This window comes from Camelus ferus, chromosome 9 (genome assembly GCF_009834535.1).
Source record: "Camelus ferus isolate YT-003-E chromosome 9, BCGSAC_Cfer_1.0, whole genome shotgun sequence".
NCBI classification, from domain to species: domain Eukaryota; kingdom Metazoa; phylum Chordata; class Mammalia; order Artiodactyla; family Camelidae; genus Camelus; species Camelus ferus.
In genome coordinates this window covers 37223020-37238415 of record NC_045704.1, presented here as the reverse complement: position 1 = coordinate 37238415, position 15396 = coordinate 37223020, and the positions used below count along the sequence as shown (strand labels likewise).

The following is a 15396-nucleotide window of genomic DNA, read 5'->3' as shown; positions in this document are numbered from 1 at the left end:
AATCGAAGTTATCTGCGCCTCCCCATTGGCCCTCGCCTCGAGCGCAGGCGCCAGGGCTCCGACTCCGGTCCCTGGGGACTGGTGAGCGGCAATTGGCCAAAGCCCGCGATGTAGTAGTCTGGATTGGTAGTTGCTAGCAGAAGCCCGGTTTCTTCCTTGACTTCTGCAAGTGATAGTGTGTGATTGGTTTAAATCCGCGGGCACCCGCCGGTGATTGGGCGGGAGCCACGGGTGGGGTACGATCATTGGCTGGTGCTGGGGCCGTCCCTCCTGGGGCGGGCAGCGAATGATGAAATGGGAACGGGGAGGGGAAAGGCCGCGACGTGAGCGCGCGACCTCCGGCGCCATTTTGTAGAGAAACAAGCGGAGTTAACCGAAGAGGGGGTCGAGAAGAGCCGGAGTCGGGGACCCAGGAGTTTCCTGTGTCCAGCGCCGCCGGAGCTGCCTGAGGTGAGGTTGGCTGCGGTCGAGTGCTGAAGCCTCCTGACGGTGTCAGCTGCGGAACGCGGGTGCTGGTGCGGGAAGGAACGGGGGTGGTCCTGGGGCCACTGGGAGCGTTTCTCGGCGCTCCGTGGAGTGAGGGGCAGTCGGGACCGGGAAGTAGCGAGGCAGGAGAGGGCGGACTCTCTTTCCTCGTCTCGAGGAGTCTTCGGCTTTGAAGAGAAGAGGCCGAGACCAAGGCTTTACGAAGTGGAGGGCAGGGCGCGGATGAGAGCCGGGGTAGCCCCCAGCCCGGGCCTGGAGGCTCTGAGGGCGGCGCTGGCGGCAATTGGGGCGGCTGGGCCTCGCTTCGCGCGGGCTGCACCCTTCTCAGACCTCACGAGCTCCTCAACTGTCGGTTGGGTGCAGTGGGCATCGGCCCCGGCGGCCTAGCTCCGGGGGCGAGGGGACCATGTTTGGAGTAGTTGCAGGCTCCCGGTTCCTCTCGGTGGACTTGGAGCTGCCAGTCCCCCTCCCCCTGCCCCCAGCACGTTGTCAAACCCCGGGTGTTTCGGTGTCCGCTGGTGGGAGGGGCGGGCGGGAGCGAGCACTTCCTTATTACTTCTTGCCACAGGTTTTGTTCCACTCGCGCGCCCGGGCGCTCACACTTTCTGAAGTCTACCTGCACCCACCTGGGCTAGTGTCTGCTATAGTGGCGGTTCTGCTCACCCATGGCAAGTGAGCTGAGCACTTGTAGGCCCCAGTGCTGGTGAGACATTTACTACAGGTCTTGTAGGGGATACACGAAGCCAAACGTACAAATACACTTTTTCTATACCACGCCATCCTCAGATTTCACCCCAGCAGGATCCCACAGAAAATTACCCCCAACTAGGAGTAATATTCAGTGCTTAACTTCTGTGAGTTTGAAAATGTTGTATTTAACGTAAACTTTGAGAAGAAAACTTTTCCGTTGACGTCGCTCAAATGTCACATTTTTTAGGACTCTGAGAAAAAGTTTTTTTTCTCTCGAAGTGAGTAATACTTAGTCTCTGCCTTTATTTCGCTATAATTCGATTGCTTTGGGGAGTTTATTTTAACAGTTAATAATTGAATATAATTGATTACTTATTGCGAAAAAAAATTCTGAACGTTTCCCTCATGGTAGTCCGTTTGATAAGACTAGGGATACATGGAGGAGAAAATGATTGGACTAGTTTAAAAAAAATAAGAAGTAGGCCAAACAGATTAAGAACAAACTTGTTTTTGTAGAGGTATTTGGATTTAATATGCTCAGGTTGACATTCCTACCCTTGCAAAGATTGGTAGCACAGTATTTAGCTATTAATAAGATGTATGGTAACAGTTTAAATAATCCTGTTTTAGGACACTGCAAATTGTTACCTTGTCTAGGGAGAAAAACAGCTGACAATACATAAAGTTTTAGGCATGAAGTTGTGCTTCATCACATGATGATAAAAGTTGTTTGGAGAGTTGGTCCCTTTTCAACAAGTTGGGGTCCCAAGTCCTTCCTTTGGAAACTTAAGTCTACAATCAAGACACGAAGACTTGATCATCAATAACTGGAAGTATTTCCCTTTCTTGCCTAAAATTGTACTCTTAGAAGTTTTAAGGCAGAGTTTTGTGGCATTATGGTGGAAAAGAACTGAAATGCTTTTGGTTCCTAACTCACTCCAGTGGATCCCTGACTTCTTGGTTTCTATTCATTTAAGTTACTACTGGGGTTTTAAATCCCGATCTCTTTCATGTGGATCTTGTCAGGCTAAGTACTGTAGTGTCTTCCTAACTTTGGGTTAGGTCATTAAAAAAAAAAAAAAAAGACAAAAAACGGTTATATGAGAACAGAAAAGGAAATGCTTACTATTCCTTGAAAACATCATAAAAGACTAATCTTGGATTATCTTTGCATGTTGCTTTTTCCAAGTATGGTTTTGGTTAGATTCTGATCTAGTTATGAAAAACTTTCTTTTTAACCAGCTTAAATTTATGAACTTAAATCTTCATTTCATTCTACGGTGTAACAAATCTTTTGTACTCAATGCCATGGAAGAGAATGTGTCCACAGTAATTTTAATTGGATGCTCAGATATTTCAAGAACTAATTTTTTGTAAGATGTTAAGGCTTCTTGAATTAAACAAAAGTATTACCTGTCATTTTGAAATGATATATTTTATGAACTTGATATGTTCTGTAAAAGAACAAAACTAACTTCCAAGTCATTTAAAAAAATATTAGCTGGTGAAGCACTTCTTAAACAGTCATCTGACCAAACTGAACTTCCTGCTGGGAAGTTTCAAAATGGCATCCTACTGAGTTTTACTTTAAGACCTTTTATAAAGAAAGATCCTGCAGTTCCTTTTCTGTTTGCTCAGTTTTTAAGAAGCATGTTTCAAAGCTGAAATGGGCTCAAAACCTTTTGCACAGTATGTATACACAATAGTTAATTTTAATGTACTTTTCATTCATATATTTGCCAGAATGTTGCAAAGCAAATAAGACAAATTATTTGTTTAAAAGCATTGTTTGAGAAGTCAGTAATTAGAGGTGTAGACTTAATCTGAAGTCCTGTGTTGAGATTTGAAGGAAATGTGGCCTCTGGGAGTGTGGAGTATAGATTTCAGAAGTGCATTTCTGTCTTTAATACTGGAAAGCCCAGCGTAAAACTCCAGGCTAAATTGTCTTGGTTCATTTTGTTACAGTTAGAAGGAAATTCCAAAAATGTTGAATGAGATGTTAAACTGTCTGCAGGAGAGGTGTTTTGCTTTGCTTTTGGTGCTGTTGGATTAATTACATGAAATGTAGAATAAAAGCGTATTTTGAAAGACACCGTTTCATTGCTCTAAAGCTTCATATTAATAGTTCAGGATTTTCCTTTTCAGATAATTAGTTTGAAAGTTTGTCACCTTGGATTTAGAGCTCTTAGTTTTGAAATGCAGTGTTACTTTTAAAATATATTTAGACTTACTCCAAGAATAGTTACCTTTGTTTCAGACCCAGTCTTTTCTGCAGTAGCTTTCTAACTAATCTCTAGTATCTTTTCCTCATCATTTGTTTATTGGATTTCTTCGTTACGTAAGTAATATGTGAATACGTTCTAATTGTACATGATTCCAGGAGCCAGTTAATTCTTTACTGCCAAATTGCTTCCTAATTTATTGGTTTGAAAATAGGCATCCTCAAAAGTTTTCAAGGACCTTGGCCTGGAGCTGTTGATCCCTCTTTACTTATATCAGCATAATACTATCTTACGCTGTAGTTAATAGACTGCTGCACAGTGGTTCCTAAATGCACTTTTCTCCTTTTATCTGGAATGTCATCATTTGTATCTACCCAAACATTTTCCATCATTCCAGTTCAAAGTTAAATGTACTGTCTATAATCTTTTCCTTGATTTCCCTAAGCAAAATTGATTTCTTATATTCCTCTTCACCAGTTTCACTTAACCTGTACTATATATTGCCTCGTAAGTTTTCTCTCTTTTTTGTTTTTGTTTTTGTTTTTGTTTTCTGTCTCATTTTATAGTGGATAAGGAGTCTCCCCTCTTCCAACCATATACAGTTGCCCTGAATTGTAATGGAATAATGCTTCATTTGTTACACTTGGGTTGATTTATAGAATGTGGCATTCTTGGAAAACAGTACATCCTGGTTTTTGTTCTTTTGCGGACACAGACTGTTTTTCTTGGAGCTATATACTTATAATTCTATTGACATCTTTAAGAAGTTTAAACTTTGAAACCCAGTCATACAGAACTGTAGTAGAATCTTTAGGAGGTTGAAGCCCAGGAAAGTGAGGTGACTTCCTTAGTTTGATGTCAGACCAGGTCAGACTACCCTAGCCTAATGTTGATTTCTTTTCATACTGCTGGAGTAGTTCAGTATAGGGAAGAGTTCAAGTGAATTTGATTGTTCATCAAAAAGATGAAATAGTCTGTGTGATCAGCCACTTATTTTTGGAGGACAAGATACAAGATTTGAGTTTTTCATCTCTTCAGTGTGAAAATATAAAACTAATCCAACAAAAAGATGGTCTTTTCCTTTATTATTGTGAGTGGTCATTACTTAGCTTCAGTGTAGTAACTTGCACTCTTTTGAGGCCTTCAAAGAATGGAGCAACTTAAGTTTTTAAACGTTCAGCACTTAAAATGTTCAAAACTTCAGCATTGTAAATTGAATTGTGACAGGTATTTGAGTAAGATTTTTCTTGATGTAGTTATATTTTTAAAATAAAGTAGCTCTCAGAAGGGTACTCTCTTAACTTTTAGTAGTCTTTTTTTTTTTTTTAAATCTTTCACTAGTCTTATATTCTATACTGTATAGCTTTATAATTTTGCACATGCTGCTGGGAAGATTCCAGATCAAGAACTTGGTTCTTTTTTGATTTTGGCATAAGCATACTTTTTGGGCTCTTTTCGCTTTTTCAGTTTTTAAAAATAAACTGTTATTTGCTAACACTAACAATCGTTTGAACTGTGCTGATGTAGGGATTGTATTAATTCTTGTAAAATTCTGAAGCTGTCCACACAAGGCTATTAAATGTTCTTTAAAGGTTAGTATTAAGGTTCTGTTGCACTGAGTAAAAATTGGCTTATTTGGTTTCTTTGGAGGGGGTAATTAGATTTATTTATTTATTTTTAGAGGAGGTACTGGGAATTGAACCCAGGACCTCTTGCATACTAAGCATACGCTCTACTTCTTGAGCTTCCCCCAGATTGGCTTATTTGAAGTGACATAGTGACATAGTTATGAAGTAAGTCAACTCTTGATCCATTTATTTTTATCCTTGCCAAAGCTTTCATTTCAAACCGATTTATTACCCGTCAGCCATTACGCTGTTGAATATCCTTATCTCTTGCCAGCTGGGTTCTAAAAAAAAATTGTACACTAGGCCTTTCTAAGCCCTGTAATACATAATTTGGGAATGTCCATGATTTGGGTTATTCATACTAGTGTTTTTGTTCTTTAGTTTGGGTAATGAAGAGATAAATTGTACTATTTATATACCCACTCTTAGGCATGGATACTGTAAGAATATTTCTTTTCCCTTTTCAAACAGGCAGTTGTACCAAAGATTACAGAAGTCGAGGGTGTCTGTCCGAAGGTAAAATGTAAAAATTCCTTGAAAATACTTCATTTTGATTTTTCAGTCTTCTCCAGTTAGTAAGCCCTTCAAGAACTCTGGCAACCATAAAACATTAATATGATAACTTGCTTTAATATTCTGATCTAGTTTTGGGATATCTGTATAGCTTTGTAGAGTTCTTCTGTGTTTGGGTTTCAGTGACTAATTCTCTCTTAATGTGCTATTATCTACCCTGCTTTCTACCCTTGCTCCCCTATAGTTATTCTCAGTCATCATCTAGAGTGATTCTTATATTTTGAAAGTTGTCTTCTGTTCGAAACCATCCATTGATTCTCCATTTATTTGTCTTTAGTAAAAGCCAAAGAAAGTCCTTTCATCACCTATAGGATTTAGCCCTGCCCTACACCTACTTATGTATTCCCTCTTCCCCTCAACTTACTCTTTACTCTCCCCCCTCACTAAGTTTGCTTCATCTGTCATTGGCCTCCTTGCTTTTCCTCATATGTGCTATGTACTCTCCCAGGAGGCCTTTACATTAACTGACCAACCCCTCTGGAAGCCTGGAACGTTCTTTTCTCAGATGCATGGCTAAAATCCTCAGCTCCTCAAAGCCTACTCAAATACTGTTTTCTTCCTAAGGCTCACTCTGACCATTCTTAGATTTACAGCCGCTCTGCCCCAATTTGGTTCACCTTTATCTTACTGTTTTTTCATAGAACATTTCTTAACATGTTTCATAATTATGGTTTCACTCCCTTAGTGGGGATACAGGGATGTATGTATGGCTGTTCACTAATGTATCTCAAATATCTGGCAGAGTAAGTATTCCCGTATTTGACTGGGTTAGTATACATAATAGTAATGCATAAAATGTTTCTTTGATAAGTTTCAGTGGCCACTTCACATAAGCCATCACATAAGCCATGTACCATTTCTTACCATTTGGTGGATTTAAGTTGTGCTTGGCTTTGTGTTAACTTTGTGGGAAGCCGAACTTGAGGTATTCACATCTAGGGCACACCCTGCAGAAAGTGGATGGAAAAACTATTTTCTTAACAATGGCACTGTTGGTGTTTAGGCAAGATAGTACTTTGTTGGTGGTGCTCTCCTTTTTCCTTGCAAGATGTTAATTGCATATCTAATTCTCAATGAATGCCAATGGCTCTCCCACTTCCATTAGTTTATTCTAGTAAATAATCCTCTTGAGGTTCAGGTTTGTTGTCAGGGTTATTTTATTTACTTTAGATCCAACTATTGTTGGGATAAGTCACAAGTTACTTAAAATTATTTTATTTTTACAGTGGCACATGTGAAAGACTACATATGGAAAAGGAATACCATATTTCACTGATTTTAAAACAGATGTTTTAACATTTTAACACCTCTGAAATTGGGATATATCATGTCAGAAACAGTACTACCAAGTAAGCTTTGTAAGTGATAAATAAAATAGTGATGATATTAAATTAAAGACAAACCAACCTGAAATGAAATTATGGAAAATTATCTCCACCTTTGATGGGTGATGAAGGTGGGAAATTTTACCAAACTTTAACTACATTTTGTTTTATGTTAAGTCTAATCAAATTGTATTTTAGGGACCTAGAAATTGAATACTAGGGTTGGACTTAGCCAGGTTATGGAAACTTTTTGATGCCCTCAAAGCTGGTTGGTTGGGAGTAGTGGCAAAGAAGATATAGAGAATAAACCAGAGATATGCCCCCAGGAACTGGTGAAAAGGTAATACACATGAAACAATAGTGCACGTTTTATCAGTGTGCATCATGCATACTGAGGGGGAGAGGAGGTAGATCAGCCGTAGACCATCTAATGTGTTTGGGAGGTTTTGGAGGGGCTGGGGCCTGAACTGGGCCCTGGTCTTATTACCTGATGGTTTTGTCCTCTTTATGGAGGAGTTTTGGCCTGCCTCTTGGTGACCACTAACTTCTCTCTTTTAAAAAATTTTTATTTATTACTGAATTATAATTAGCATATAGTATTAGTTCAGGTCTGTAATACAGTGATTCAGTATTTTTATACATAATGAAAGTGATCACCGCAGTAAGTCCAGTTATCATGCATCATCATACAAACTTGTGAACAGTATCAATTGATTATATTCCCTGTGTGTACATATCCCTGTGACTCATTTTTTTTGATTAATAGCTTTATTTTACATCATTTTTAAATTGAAGTATAGTTGATGTGCAATATTATATATTACAGGTATACAATATATTGATTCATAATTTTTAAAGGTTATACTCCATTTATAGTTATAAAATATTGGCTATATTCTCCATGTTGTACAATATATACTTGTAGCTTATTTTATTCCTGATAGTTTGTACCTCTTAATCCTCCACTTCTATCTTGCCCCTCCCCCTCCCTCTCCCCACTGGTAACAACTAGTTCCTTCTCTACATCTGAGTCTGTTTATTTTCTGTTATAGTTACTAGTTTGTTACATTTTTTTACATTCCACATGTAGGTGATACCTTACAGTATTTGTCTTTCTCTGTGACATGTTTCACTTAACATAGTGCCCTCCAAGGCCATCCATGCTGTATACCAGAAACTAATAACAACATTTTAAATCAACTATATTTCAATTAAAAAGCAAACAACCAACCAGCCCATTTAAAATACGGGCAGAAGAACTGAAGAGACATTTTTCCAAAAGAGGAAATGCAGATGGCCAACAGGAACATGAGAAGTTGCTCAACATCACTAATATCAGGGAAATGCAAATCAAAATCACAATGAGATGATATCTCACACCTGTCAGAATGGCCATCATCAGAAAGAACACAAATAACAAATGTTGATAAGGATGTGGAGAAAAGGGAACCCTTGTACTCTGTTGGTAGGAATGCAAATTGGTGCAGCCACTATGGAAAACAATATGGAAGTTTCTCAAAAACATAAAAACAGAACCACCCTATGGCCCAGCAGTTCCACTCCTAGGCATGTATCTGAGAAACAAACACTTAATTCAGAAAGATACATACACCCGGCTATCAACAGCAGCATTATTTACTTATTTTATCATTTTTTTTCCATTTTTCAGTTTCATTAGGTAGAATTGTTACAAGTTGCACATATATATAGTATATTGTGTACAAATACATAGAAACCATAATATACTGCACATATTTTTAAATATACCTATATGTACTGTTCATTGTTTCTAAGAATGTTTAGAGCTTCAGCTTTTTAAACTTACATAGTTATCAAAGGAATAAAGCCAACCACAAAATAAGAATTAATTTAAAAAGATACATACACCCTGCTATTAATAGCAACATTATTTATAATTGCCAAGATACGGAGCATCATAAGTGCACATTAATAGATGAGTGGATAAAGAAGATACAGCATATATATGTAACAGAATACAGCTCACCCATAAGAAAGGAGAATATTTTGTCATGTGCAGCCCTTCATTCACTTTTTTTCCACTTCAAAAACCAGAATTTTATAACTGGCGTAAACATTTCCACTGTGTCAAAAACAACAAAATACCTAGAAATAAACTTAACCAAGGAGGTTACCTATACTCTGAAAACTAAAACATTGATGAAGGAAATTGAAGATGATACAAAGAAATTGAAAGTTATCTTGTGCTCTTGCATTGGAAGAATCAATATTATTGAAATGGCTGTAGCACCCAAAGCAATCCACAAATCCAGTGCAACCCCTGTCAAAGTACTCACAACGTTTTTCCACAGAACTAGAACAAACAATTCCAAAAGTTATATGGAACCATGAAAGACCCTGAACTGCCAAAGCAATCTTTTGTAGGTTTTTTTTTTTTTTCCTCTTTCTTCTTTCTGTTCTCTTTTCTTATGATTTGAAGACTAGAGAAGTTTCTTTAACATTTGTTGTAAAGCTGGTTTGGTGGTGCTGAATTCTTTCAGCTTTTGTTTATCTGTGAAGCTTTTGATTTCTCTGTCAAATCTGAATGAGAGCCTTGCTGGATAGAGTATTGGTTGTAGGTTTTTCCCTTTCATCGCTTTATGCAGTTTTGTCTTTTTGGATTTACTTTGGGGGTGGGTGGGGAGGTAATTAGTTTTGTTTGTTTGTTTGTTTGTTTGTTTTAATGGAAGCATTGAGGTTTGAACCCAGGACCTCAGGATTTGAACCCAGGACCTCGTGCATGCTAAGTACACATTCTGCCACTGAGCTATGCCCCCCCCCCCCCCCCCGTTTCATCACTTTAAATATATCTTGCCACTCCCTTCTAGCCTGTAGGGTTTCTGCTGAAAAATCAGCTGATAACCTTATGAGAGTTCCCTTGTATGTTATTTGTTGCTTTTCTCTTGCTGATTTTAATATTTTCTCCTTATCCTTAATTTTTGTCAGTTTGATTACTGTGTACCTTGGTGTGTTCCTCTTCGGGTTGATCCTGTGTGGAACTCTGTGCTTCCTGGACTTGGATGACTGTTGCCTTTCCCAAGTTAGGGAAGTTTTTGGTTACTATTTCTTCAAAAATTTTCTCAGGTCCTTTCACTCACTCTTCTCTTTCTGGGACTCCTATATGTAAATATTAATACGCTTCATATTGTCCCAGAGTTCTCTTAAACTATCCTCGTTTCTTTTCATTCTTCTTTCTGTTCTACAGTAGTGATTTCCACTAATCTGTCTTATAGCTCACTGATCTGTTCTGCCTCATTTAGTCAAGTCTTGGTTCATTTCAGTGATTTTATTCAACTCTGTTTGATTATTCTTTATATTTTCCAGCTCTTTGCTAAAAACTTCATTCTTTGCGTCTGTACTCTTCTTGAGTTCTCTGAACGTCTTCACTATCATCATTCTAAACTGTCTCAGATACATTGCCCATCTCCTCATCACTTCCTACTTCTGGGATTTTATCTTGTGCCTTGGCCTGGAAGATACTCCTCTGCCACCGCATGCTGTTTATCTTTTTATTTGTATTTTTAGGTAGGTTAGTTAAATTTCTCGACCTTGGAGAAGTGGCCCTCTGTGGGAGACGTCTTATGCATCCCAGTATTACACTCCTCTCTTGTCACCCAAGGGCCAGGGTCCAGCCAGGCCCAGTGTAGAGTCTGGCTTGTGTTTGTGGATTCCTTCCGCAGGCTTTGGGATTGTTTTCTTATTTCTGGTATCTGCCCCTTGTGGATGAGGCTGGACTAGAGGCTTAGGCAGGTTTCCTGGCAGGAACTGGTGCCTGCCCACTGCTGGGTGAAGCTGGGTCCTGGACCTCTGGTGGGTAGGGCCTTGTCTAGAGGGAGGTCTGCTGATGGATGGGGCTTTGTTTCCACACACTGTGTTATTTGGCTTGAGGCTTCCTACAGGCTGTTGAATGGGGTTAAGTCTTGGTGCTAATGATCCAATCAAGATGGCAGCCTCTAGGGAAGTTCATGTAGATAAATACTCCCAGAATATCTGCCACCAGCTTTTATGTACCCTGGGTGAGCTGCAGCTATCCCCTACCTCCCCAAATGATCCTCCAAAACCAGCAGGTATATCTGGCCCAGGTTCCTATGAAATCACTGCCTCTGCCCTTAGACCTGGAACATGCAGTATTCTGTGTACGCTTCCCAAGAGAATGGAGTCTGTTTCCCCCAGTCCCGTGGGCCTTCTGGAGTTAAGCCTCTCTAGCCTTAAAAACCAGATGTCCTGGGGTCTTTTCCTCCTCCCAATGCCGGAATCCCGGGCTGGGGAGCCTGACGTAGAGCTTAGAACTCTGACTCCTGTGGGAGGGCCCCTGTGACTTATTCTTCATCTTGTGGGTCGCCCACCCAGAGGGTATGAGGCCCAGTTATATTGTGAGCACGTGCCTCCTACTGTCCTATTGTGGTTCCCTCTTTATGTTTCCAGTTGAAGATCTTTTTTGCTAGGTTCCAGTCTTTTTTTTTTTTTTCCTGATGGTTGTGTTTCTGCTTTGGTAGTGAGAAGAGGCGAGCTTGTGGTCCTACTACTCCACCATATTAATCAGAAAATGTGACTCATTTATTTTATAGCTGGAAGTTGGTACCTTTTAATCCCCTTCACCTATTTCATTCCTCTCCCAATTCCTCTTCTCTGGCAATGATCAGTTTGTTCACTGTATTATAAGTCTGTTTTTGTTTTGTTTGTTCATTTTGGCTTTATTACTTTTTACTGTTTAAGTTTTATTATTTTTTAATGGAGGTACTGGGAATAGAACCCAGGACCTTGTGCATGCTAAGCACACTACCACTGAACTGTACGCACCCTCCTGTTTGTTTGTTTTTTAGATTCTACATATATGTGGAGTCATAGTATGTTTTTTCTGTGACTTACTTCACTTAATATCCTCAAGGTATATACATGTTGCTGCAAATGGCAAGATTTCATTCTTTTTAATGGCTGATTAATATTCTGTTAGAGAGAGCTTGCGCGCACTTCCTTCTCTTGAAGGTCATTAGTGATCTCCTAGTCAGTAATTCTGATAATTTATAATAATTTTTTTTATGCTGCCAAATACATAACATCTCTCCCTCCCTGCCAAGGTTTTCATAGTCTGTTATGGTTGTATTATCACTTGTTGCATAACAAATTACCCCAAAATTTAACTGTTTAAAACTTTCTTGCTCTTTGTTATTTCACAGGCACAACTTGGCTAGATGCTTCTGACTTGTTGTCTCTCACAAAGTTGCATTGCAGGTATCCACAGGCTATAATCATCTCACAGCTAAAGGGTAGTGAGATCTTACAAGCTTACTCATGTGGCAGTTGGCAGGTCTCAAATCCTTGCTGGCTGTTGGTTGGGAGACATCGGTTCCTTGCCACCTTGCCCTCTCCATAGAGTTACTCACCACATGACAGCTTGCTTCTCTAGAGCCCAGGCTCTGAGAGAAGTAAACAAAACAGAAGTCAGTCTTTTTGTAACTTAATCCTGGAAATGACTTTCTGTTCTCTTTTGAAACCACACTTAATGTCCAGCCCATACTAAAAGGGAGCAGATTAAATAAGGGTGTAAGTATTAGGCAGGCATCATTGGGGTTATTTTAGAGGCTGCCTACAACAGTGGACAAAGTTTCTTCTGTGGAGCTCTCTTAGGGTTATCCTCTGTTCCTAGGTTTCACTTATTGCCATTAAGTAGAGGACTCTCCTTGGTTTCTGGCATTAATCACTCTTAAGTTTCTTCCACCTCTCTGTCCACAATTCATTTCCCTTTTTGAGTTCCTCTTTTTTTCTTTATTGAAGCGTAGTTGATTTACAATATTACATTAGTTTCAGATGTACAACATAATGACTCAGTATTTTTATATATTATATTCCATTTAAAGTTATATAAAATATTGGCTATATTCCTTGTGCTGTACAACATATCCTTGTAGCTTCTTTTATACATAGTAATTTGTACCTCTTAATCCTCTGCTCCTATCCTGCCCCTCCTCCCGTCCCTCTCTCCCTTTAACTACTAGTTTGTTCTCTGTATCCATAAGTCTGTTTCTGTTTTGTCATATTCATTTGTTTCTTTTTAGATTCCACATATAAGTGATAACATACAGTATTTGTTGCTGTCTGACTTTGCTAAGCATAACACCCATTCACATTTTTGCGGATGGCAGAATTTAATTTTTTTAATGGCTGAGTAATAGTCCATTTTTTATGAATACATCTACACACTACATCTTTATCCATTCCTCTGTTGATGGACATTTAGGTTGATTCTGTATCTTGGCTGTTACAAATAAAGAGTGGAATTGCTAGATTATATGATAGTTCTGTATTTAGTTTTTGAGTTCTTTTTTACCTACTCTTAAGTGCTAAGCTTCCTTAGGACTCTCTATAGGCATTCTCTTATTCTCATTTCTGTAGTTCTGCCATGCTATCATCTATATGTTGATGAATGAGATCAGTTATTTGCAACCCACACTTGCTGTGCTCCAGACTGTAAATCCAGCTGCCCAGTGGATTTCATCTGTATTCCTCACTCCAGACATTCCTCATTATCTTTCTTGCCCTTCACACTTTTCTCTTCCTCAGGCGTTTCATGTCAGGAGTAAGTGGAACCCAGGTGCATAGTCTGGAAGTGTGAGTATTTGAGTATTTGAATCCTTTTCCTTTACTTCTTTCCTTATTCTTCACGGTTTTAGAGTCCTTGCAGTTCCCTCTTCAGTACATTCAGTTCTTTTTCCCATTGATATTCTTAATTTCTCTGTGACCTACTCTTTTCTTTCTGTTTTTCACGTTGTCAGGATTAACTTCTAAAAATTTTCACCTGACCGTGTCCTCTGTCAGTAGGCAAAGCAGGCTAGCATTCTGACAAACAACCCCAGGATGTCAGTGGCTTAGCAGAGTAGACGATTATATGCAGACAGCTTTCCTCAGGTAACTCATTGAGAGTGTTCATTAGGTTGCCTTCTGTGCAGTAATTCAAGAACCAGGCTCCTTCCATCTTGTGGCACCACCCTACTCTAGGTCTTTTGGGAGTTCTATTCATTCAGCTGGCAGTTGGTGAAAGAACCAGAGGATCATGAGTAGGAGGTTTTATGGACTAGGTCTGGAAGTGGCTGGTATCATTTTTGCCCTACATTTCATTGCCTAGAACTTAGCCTGTTGGCCATACCTGTTCAAGAGAGGCTGAAAAATACAGTCTTAACTATTTAGCCCAGAAGAGGAAACAGCTTTGGTAAGCATCTAACCACACTGCCACTCCCTTGTTCCCTAAAACATACCCAAGCCAATCCAAATAGCTTTCAGGATTATCTCTACAATAAAATACAAATATTTTATTTTCCCTTGTTTGCCTATTGCATTGTGTTTATTTCTACATTTCTAAGAATCGTACTATTTCAGAGCTGGAAGAGCCTTTAGAGAGCTTTTTTTTTTTTTCTAATACAAAACTCTGAAATAGATTCTGTACATACTAGAGGAGAGACCCACAAATTGAGTCCCAATTACCTTCAGAAGGCATTTCCTCTTAGCTGCTAGCAGAATGAGTGTGTAGGAGGTGGGGTCCCCAAGGCTACCACCCCTAGGTTCAGTAATTCACTAGGTGGACTCACAGGACTTGGCATATAGTTGTACTCAGGGCTGTGATTTATTACAGTAAAAGGATACAAAGCAAAATCAGGAAAGGGAAAATGCATATGGGATGAAGTTCAGAGGAAACTAGGCTCTTCTCCCAAACATGACCCTTCCCTAATGTCTTTCCTAGTGGAGTCACACAGGACACACTTAATTCCTCCAGCAGTAGTAACAACATGTGTATGAAATGCTGCCCGGCAGGGAAGCTCATTAGAGACTCAATGCCTAGGTTGGTTATGTAGGCACCCTCTCCCTACCACATAGCACAATTCTAGGTTCCCAAAAGGAACTCAGATGTTCAACATAAACCGCATTTTGGGGTGCTGTTTAGGCACAGTGAGCCACTCTTACTAGTTCTGGGAGTGGGAATTCTTTCAAGATCCAAGTTCTGAATCAGACAAGGGCCAACTTTGCAAGCCTTCCTAAGGATAACAGTGTCAGGCCTTCTATGTTAAATTAACTCTTCTGCACAGTGAGTGAGGTTCAGACCTCCATAGATTGGGATTTTGTATAGAGAATCTTAGAATGTGCAAAACTTTCTTGACTTAATACTGTTTTTGAAAATTATTTTTCTATCAATGGGAAGAAAAGTTTGGTTCCCTTCTCAGCTCTTTCATCTAATTTTTCAGGTACAGTTACTGTTTATATCCTTCTAGATACCCTGCATATAAGGACATACATGTATACATGTAACTTGCTTTTAACCCCTAATAGATATTTCCAATCTAACTCCATTTTTTAGTGATTACGTTATATTCCATTTTATGATTTACTTAACCAGTCCCCTTTTGATGGATAGTTAGGCAGTTTTCAGCTGACATGTTTTTTAAAAGTTGGTCATTTCCTGGA

General features: G+C 39.3%; 1 protein-coding gene across 6 annotated transcripts in view; it reads left to right on the top strand.

Moving 5' to 3' along the window:
• Nucleotides 1-314: 314 nt before the first annotated feature.
• Nucleotides 315-15396, top strand: part of CNOT1 (CCR4-NOT transcription complex subunit 1) — a 94977-nt gene continuing 79895 nt past the window's right edge. For all 6 annotated transcript variants that reach the window (XM_006193026.2, XM_014566302.2, XM_014566301.2 and 3 more), the window contains exon 1: nucleotides 315-450. The gene's annotated coding sequence lies outside the window, so the exon portion shown is untranslated. The remainder of the gene's footprint in view (nucleotides 451-15396) is intronic.